Raw genomic sequence first — 8,079 nt, forward strand, 5'->3', positions numbered from 1 at the left:
GTTCCTTGTTGTTTTCTCTTGGGTCACTATTCATATTTAGATGCTTTTCCAGCTGCAAAAAGAGTAGAAAGTGAAATTACCTCAACACTATTAAGTCCTTGTGGAAACAGTGCTTCCCTGGGTCAGAGTACTTGAGACTTTACGTGGAATTCTTTACAGTATTCAGAGTTTATTTTGTAGTTAGATTTCCAATGTCATATTAGTAATATAATAGTACTAATACTTTTGATGTCTTACATTTAGAATAAAAGGATAGTACTTGAAAGAACAAAGTTCAAATTAGTAGCACAGCCAACATTCCTAGTCTGGTTTTCTCTGATATACTACCTCACACTTGAGAATGAGTGCCATCATCATAATGTTGTTGCATTATGGGATCAACATAAAACAACTTTTCACCTCTGATAAAAGAAACCATTTAAGCCTCTCTGGGTCAGTATAGCCCACAGAACTGGAAAGTATAAGGATCACATCCATGTACACCACTGTTTACCAAATGCTTGGTACAGTAACTTCCAGAGTGGACATTTAATATTTGATAAACAAATGAATATTTTTGCACATTTAATTTTTATATCAAATTTGAGCCTGTTCCTTCATAGCTGTAGTCTTAAGTACCACCATAAAAACATGACCAAATTGATTCAAGATTATGCAAATATGTAGAGCATTGTCTGCAATAGTTTGAAGTCTTTCCACCCTAGTATTATGTTTTATAATCTGATGGCAGGAATAGGAAATGGCTATCAGTAGTCAGAAGAGCTGGGTTTGAGTTATATATGACACTGTCACCTAACTCATTCTGTGACTTTGGTTTTTAACCTTGAAGTGGGCTTCCAAACACCAAGGAAATGTGAAAAGATGGGATGGTAATCTTAATCTGAACACAAAATGAATGAGTTATAATCTAGACTCTAGACATTCGTTAGTGGGAGTCAGTATATTTTAGAGGGAAAAACAGCAACATAAACACTGAGACAGATTTTTTTTTTTAATTAAATGAAAGGAAGATGGTTATCTCCCAGAGACTGACAGTGGTGAAAAAAGGAAACATTTGTTAAACACTTCTTTTAAAATGGTAACTTTCCGGAAACTGCCAAAACTAGATTCTGGAATGTTCAGTGTCAGATATAGCTCAGGTCTTCACTGCAAGAACCAAACAGTAAGTTGAAGAATGAAAAACGGAGGTATTTTAAAAGGCCTGTAGAGTTCCTAAAGTAAAATATAACAGTAAGTAGGCATTGAAAAAGTAATACATTCTTAATTCTCAGCATAGCCTTTTCTAAAAATTTCAGGTGAGATGTGGAAATTTCAGTGGAGATATGGTGAAAGTTTGAAAATTCCATGAGAAAAAAAAATCATATTTAATTATTGTACCTTGGTACATTAAAAAAAAAAAAATCATAGTGTGACTCAGTGGTTGAGTATCTTTGACCCATGAGCCAGGAGGTCGAAGTTCAGTTCCCAAGTCAGGGCACACGCCTGGGTTGTGGGCTAGGTCCCCAGTAGGGGGCATGCAGGAGGCAGCTGATAGATGATTTTCTCTCATTGATGTTTCTATCTCTCCCTGAAGTCAATTAAAACATTTTAAAAAAAAGAAATAGGTCTCCTATACGAAATTTTAAAAGTGCACAATATGAAAAAAAAACTATAACTGTTTAAAGAGACCTACACTGTCACCCTTATATTTTGCACCAAAGCTAACATATTTGCTAATCAGTTGTGAAGTTGTAGCTATTTGATTATATATATTCATGATAAAAGCAACTTTCACTGGAAAGGAAAATGGCATTTTAGCTTTTCTCAAGATCAAATTCTAAATTTCCAACTGCCCGTTGTAGTTATCGTTATGTGTTCCATGTAAAACTCAACATGAACATACCTTTCTCCACTAAAATCTACTCTGGGTCCTATAGGGCATACTTGTTCACCCAGTCATCTAGCCTTAACACGGAGTCATTTTTTTTTTCAACTCCATCTAGTTATTCAATAGGCATTTGAGGGTTAACTAGTACATTGTGCTAGAGCAGCTGTTTTTCAAACTTCTTGGCCTCAGGACCCCTTTTTAAAAACTGAGGGGCCCAAATAACTTTGATTACCATTATTTTTCCATATTATGAATTAAAAAAAATTTTAAGTTAGTAACAAATATATTGTTACATTAGCATTTCATGGAAGTAACTATTTTCAGAGTGGATTTATTTTACATTTTTTGCAAATCAGTTCTCTAAAATGTCTGCCTTAATTTTTTTCTTTCCACATTCAATTGGTTGAGATATGTTACTTATTTGCATTTTTTTGGTAATTTCATGTATTGGTCATTTGGAAAATATTAGTTCACTTAATATAAATCTCCCAAATGTTGACCCAGTTCATTATAATATCTAAAAATCATATTACAATCACTATATCTCACAAAAAAAACAACTATACTAGAAAGATGTCGAGCTCCCTGGTAGTGGATACAAGTTTTCCCAAAATTCTAATTTTCACTTTAAATTTGAATTTTATCATTGAAAACAGCAGTCAATTGTTTTCCTTTAAAGTCTCACTTCCTTTATATTCCAAAATGTCTGCAAAATAGCCAACTCTGACAACCAAAATTTGATAGTTATTCTTTCCAAACCGCAAGAGTGCTTTTTCTTGAAACCACTGTCCTTTAGTATGTAGCAGAAGTACTATATGCAATTTTCCCATTTCATCACTCACATTAATGTTACGTACTCAGGGTCCAGATATAATAAAATTTACTGTTTTCATAAGGACATGAAGTGAAACTGCTACATTCTTACCCCTGGGTGTATTCTGCAAATGCATGGCAGGGAAGAACAACTACACTCTGGCTGTGACTGCCTTGATTTATGCCAAAATGCTGACAGTTTCACCCACCTTTGCCTTTCCACCATGTGAAAATATCCTGATAAACCCTGAGACTTTATTCAACATTTTAACTATTTCAGGACATATTTTGTTTGTTGCCAAGCTTTCACTTAAAAGTCTCTGACTAGTTGATGTTGATGCTGGACAAATACAGGGTTGGGCAAAAATAGGTTTACAGTTGTGAGTACACAAAGTTTATTCTTGTATTATTTATTATTGTATTATTTTCCATATGAACTACCAACCTACTTTTGCCCCACCCTGTACAAGCAAAATAACAAGCCCAGTCATGTTTGTAGATTCATCCACTTCTAAGGCATAAGTACTCTTCTACAAAGATAACACAGATTTCATGTCTGCACACAAATCTTTCCTATACAAGTTACTCTATTGTTAAAAAGTAGAGCTACTATTTTTTACTTTTCATCCACTAGTGTCAAATGTATATGGCTTTTTGTTTCTCAGCTATTGTGTTTCTCCAGACAATGTCCTAAAATAACTTATTTCAGTAGCTTTTCCTTATAGTTTCTTTGTACTTGATTTTTCCTGTAAGAGTTCTGCAATATCTTAAATTCACCTTTTTTAGCATTTTTAGACATAAGGTGTGGGTTGAACAAGCAATCTTCTAATCTTTTTCTTTAAGTCAATGACCCATTCTTAAATAAGAATATGAATTGGTTTATTTTGTGTTGCTAAATTCTAAAATAAATTGTAAATTTAAAATTTTGAAAGTTTTGAGCAAATATTTACAGCACTATTGCATAACAAGACAACAGGATGTACTTCAGTTTATACTTAGGCACAAAGAAAATGACAGGATTTTATATTAATAATTATGTAATACTGAGGGTTGCTGGGATTATAGAAAGTAAAACCTAAAAAGTTAACTCCTAAAAACAAATATTCATACCCTAACCCTACCACCGTAGGAAATTCTAGAAAATTTAAGAATATCCTCTGTTCAATTAAGATCAGTAATGATCTCTTACATCACACATCATGTAGCCTTTACACACTTGTGAGAAATAACAGCTCAGTATTATGAATATTGTTTGACCTAGAAGACCTCCCCATGCTTAGGCAACTAGGAAAATAGCCTTAAAAAAGTAAAACAAAAACCCACCACTCACTCAACTACTAATTACAATTGTGAGAGCTGCTATGACGACATTCAAGTTGGGGATCCAAAGTAGCATAATTGAAGACATCAAGGTTCCCTGAAGAAGTGATGTATTGAGACTGTCCTCCCTCCTTCTCAGTGACTGACATTTGGTCAGTTACTGAGTCAACTTATTTCCTCATCATTTGGTGTCTGTACTACTGGGAAAGGAACTCCTAAGTAGTATCTCTGCCTTCAAATTTCTCCAAAAAGACTGGTGAGACCACCGATAAATGTAGTGAGATCCACAAGAAATCTAGTGAGACCCTCGATGTTGTGATAAAGGACCAACTAGAAATTAAGCATACACTGACTGAAATGAGGAATATTTTACAGACTCCCACAGCAGACTAGAGGATCGCAAGAATCAAGTCAAAGATTTGAAATGCGAAAAAGCAAAAAACACCCAACCGGAAAAGCAAAATGAAAAAAGAATCCAAAAATACGAAGATAGTGTAAGGAGCCTCTGGGACAGCTTCAAGCGTACCAACATCAGAATTATAGCGGTGCCAGAAGATGAGAGAGAGCAAGATATTGAAAACCTATTTGAAGAAATAATGACAGCAAACTTCACCCACCACAAACCAGCATTATATGAAATGCTGAAGGGTATTCTTTAGGAAGAGGAAGAAGAAAAAGGGTATTCTTTAGGAAGAGGAAGAAGAAAAAGTAAAGGTAAAAAAAAATATGAACAAAAAAATGACAAAATACACACATCTATCAACAAGTGAATCTAAAAATCAAGTGAATAAATAATCTGATGAACAGAATGAACTGGTGATTATAATAGAATCGGGCATAGAAAGGGAATGGACTGACTATTCTTGGGGGGGAAAGGGGTTTGGGGGATGTGGGAAGAGACTGGACAAAAATCGTGCATCTATGGATGAGGACCGTGGGTGGGGAGTGAGGGTGGAGGCTGGGGTGGGAACTGTGTGGAGGGGAGTTGTGGGAGGAAAAAAGAGGAACAAATGTAATAATCTGAACAATAAAGATTTAATTAAAAAAAATAAAAATCTCAATTTCCAAGCTAAAATAAATAAATAAATAATTGAAATCTGTAGGATGCTGTATTAGTACATAACTCAGAAAGCATTTTAGTGTTAAAATATATCTATTAACTTATACTTCATCAAGATGAAACTTAACTTTGTGATGTTTCCTGTAACTTAAAATATGATACTTAGGGCCTCATCTGATGGAAGTTTTTCCAAAAATGAAAACTTGGAGGACTGAACTTTAAAGCTGGTGTTCATTAACATCATACATAGTCTTATTACCATTATGGTTTCATGAAATCCCAGTTTCCTAAAATTCATTATGCATTCTCTTTTGAAATACAAACTAGTCACTACTTGTTTTCTCAACACACTGTTGTCCAAGGAAGACTTATTTTTAGTAAGGGCTTGTTGGATTTAGCTCACAGCTAGGTTCAGCTGAAGTACAGAAACAGGTAAAATAAAACAAGCCGGGGGGGAAACTCCTAAAAGAGCCACAGAAGTCCAACTTTATTTCCTTACTGCTCAGCATGATGAGAAAGTTATCAACATCCATATTAAGTATCTTGCAATCCACAAGTTTGTGGCTATAACTACACTGCCCATACAATTTAAATTACATAAAATTAAAAATTCAGTTCTTTAGTCACATTAGCCATATTTTCAGTGCTCAGTATTAATATATGGTTAGTGGTTACCACATTGGTCAGCACAGATAGAGAACATTTCCATAATTGCAGAAGGTTCTATTGGATAGTGCTAATCTAGAACGCTAGCAAGCACACAAAGAACTGTTTAAGAGACCACAATAATCTATCAAACTGTACAAAGACATCTACATGTCATTCTATTTTACTTAGGATTGGCTACACATCAAGGAATATACTAGAAGCTTAGTGTTACTACAAGACTCAACAAGAGCCTGTGCTCAGAATAGTTAAGAGAATTCAAACAAGCAATGACAACAACCTGAGAAGTGCTATGATTCAACATGCTTGTTATGGGATCAGGAGAAAGCAGTGCTATTTTTTTTATAGGGAGTCTGGCTATTAGAACGATAGATCAGAGAAGGCAAGATCACAGGGGAGATGATGATGCCCGAGTCTTAAGTCTTGAAGGGTAAAGACCATCAAAGTTAGCATTCAGGCAGACAGGACCCTACAAAATGGTATGACTATGTAACTATGATTTTGGTAAACAGTAATCAATTCAGTGTGACTTGAACAGAGAGGTACTGTTGGTGTGATGTGAAAAACTGCAGCTAGTGAAAAGGCTGGTAAGAACAGAAATTAGCCCATTGAGGGACCTTGTAGATCAGTGATGATGGAATTCATCCTGTAAGTAGTTAGGCGCCAGTGAAGGAGTTGTATCAGTCATTTGGAGGCTCCTGCTACGTTAGAACAATTGTCCTGGCAACATGTAAGATGGATCAGAAGAGGTAACAGGAGGCAGAGCCAACTGGTTTATGGCAAATGAACTCAGTAACAAACCGATGAGAACAGAAATCATGGGATGGACTTAAAAGTTATTCAAAGGAGATAAAAAAGGGTATGTTGCTGAAACTCATGTCTAATTCTCAGTGAAGCAGTAGTCAAGGTCACCTGTACGTGGGAGAATCCCAGCTGAGGAAAAAGATAATACTGGGTTAAGAGTGAGGCCTCTGCTCAGGTTGGGTGGCCTTAATTGGTGTTGGAACCAATCTGTCTGGTTTCATGACTCACCCATACCAAAACAGGAGAGGAGAGGAGAAAGCCAATGGTATGTCTGGAGACTGGATGAACAAGTACAACAAACAGAAAATGGGCTCAAAATATGAGTGAGAGTTGCTAAGGTGCCTGATCCTGGGGATGCAAGGAAGGGGGCCTAAAATTTTGAGATAAAATTTTAAGGTTTAGTAAGGGTTTCTAATGGGGTGAGTATAAAAGTCAGTCTGCCTTTGGTCTGTCACTTTATCCCCAGGAAAAAGCTACAAAAAGGATTTGAAGTAGTAATAACACGCAGTCTTGCTGTAAAAACCAGTCCCAGGTGAATGCCTGGACTCCATTTCCCTCCTCCACGCCTTCCATAATTACTTTGTGACACAAATTCAAGTCGGTGGGAAGACAGAAATTGGGGTCACCCTCAAAATCTGACACCAGCTCAAAACCCTGCAGGACAAGACCCCGGCACCAGGTTAAACCTGGGCAAAGGAATCCCGTCCATAATCTAGATTCTAGGAGCCTCGACATGGAGGCGATGACGAGATCGTGGGGGAGGGAGCGATTCTTCCAGGCCCAGGGCGGTCCTTAAACCGGAGACAACAGAGAACTCCCATAAAGGTAGTGCGGCACTCCCCTCCCCCAGTCTGGAAGGGCGCGGCTTCTCTCCGCCTCCACTGCCGCTCCTTCAGGGTAGCACCTCGTGCCGATTTTGGGAGAACATGCCCCTCCCATCCACAAACCAGCAGGACCGACTCCCCCTCCTTTCCTCACTCCCACAGTCCGGGGGCAGATCGGGCTCGTAGAGCTTTTTAGGCGGCGGGTACCCGGGGCGGAGCCGAGGTAGCCGCCACCCAGAAACCCGCCGAACCCGCGCAGTGGTTTCGCTCAGTTGGGACCTGAGCCAATAGTAAGGGGCCATTCCCCGGATGCAGCAACCAATCAGATGTGGAGACCAGGCAGGCGGCGGGTAAACCGACTCCCCCGAAGGGGAGGGTGGCGAGACGCCCGCGCAGGAGCCACTTTCACTGACCCTCCCCCGCCCCCTGCACACACCCCACGGGAGGCCGACCGCGCCCGTAGGTCCAACTCTCCCCACCTACCTACCCACCCACCCAACCCAGAGAGCAATGCGAGACTCCCTAGGCGGCTGCGCACTCCCGAGCCTGTAACTGACAGACCCTTTACTCCAACCAGAACACGCCATTTGTGTTTTCACACACGGCGGGAGACGCGGCGACCAATCAGTGACAAGAGCTGAGCCGAGAGCGCTCCTCCCTTTGCAGTAGCAATGGCTCCGTCCGGATTTGAGGCTTTTCCACTTCTCCCTCCCCCTCCGGTGGCC

Source organism: Myotis davidii, unplaced genomic scaffold, assembly GCF_000327345.1.
Source record: "Myotis davidii unplaced genomic scaffold, ASM32734v1 scaffold73, whole genome shotgun sequence".
NCBI lineage: Eukaryota > Metazoa > Chordata > Mammalia > Chiroptera > Vespertilionidae > Myotis > Myotis davidii.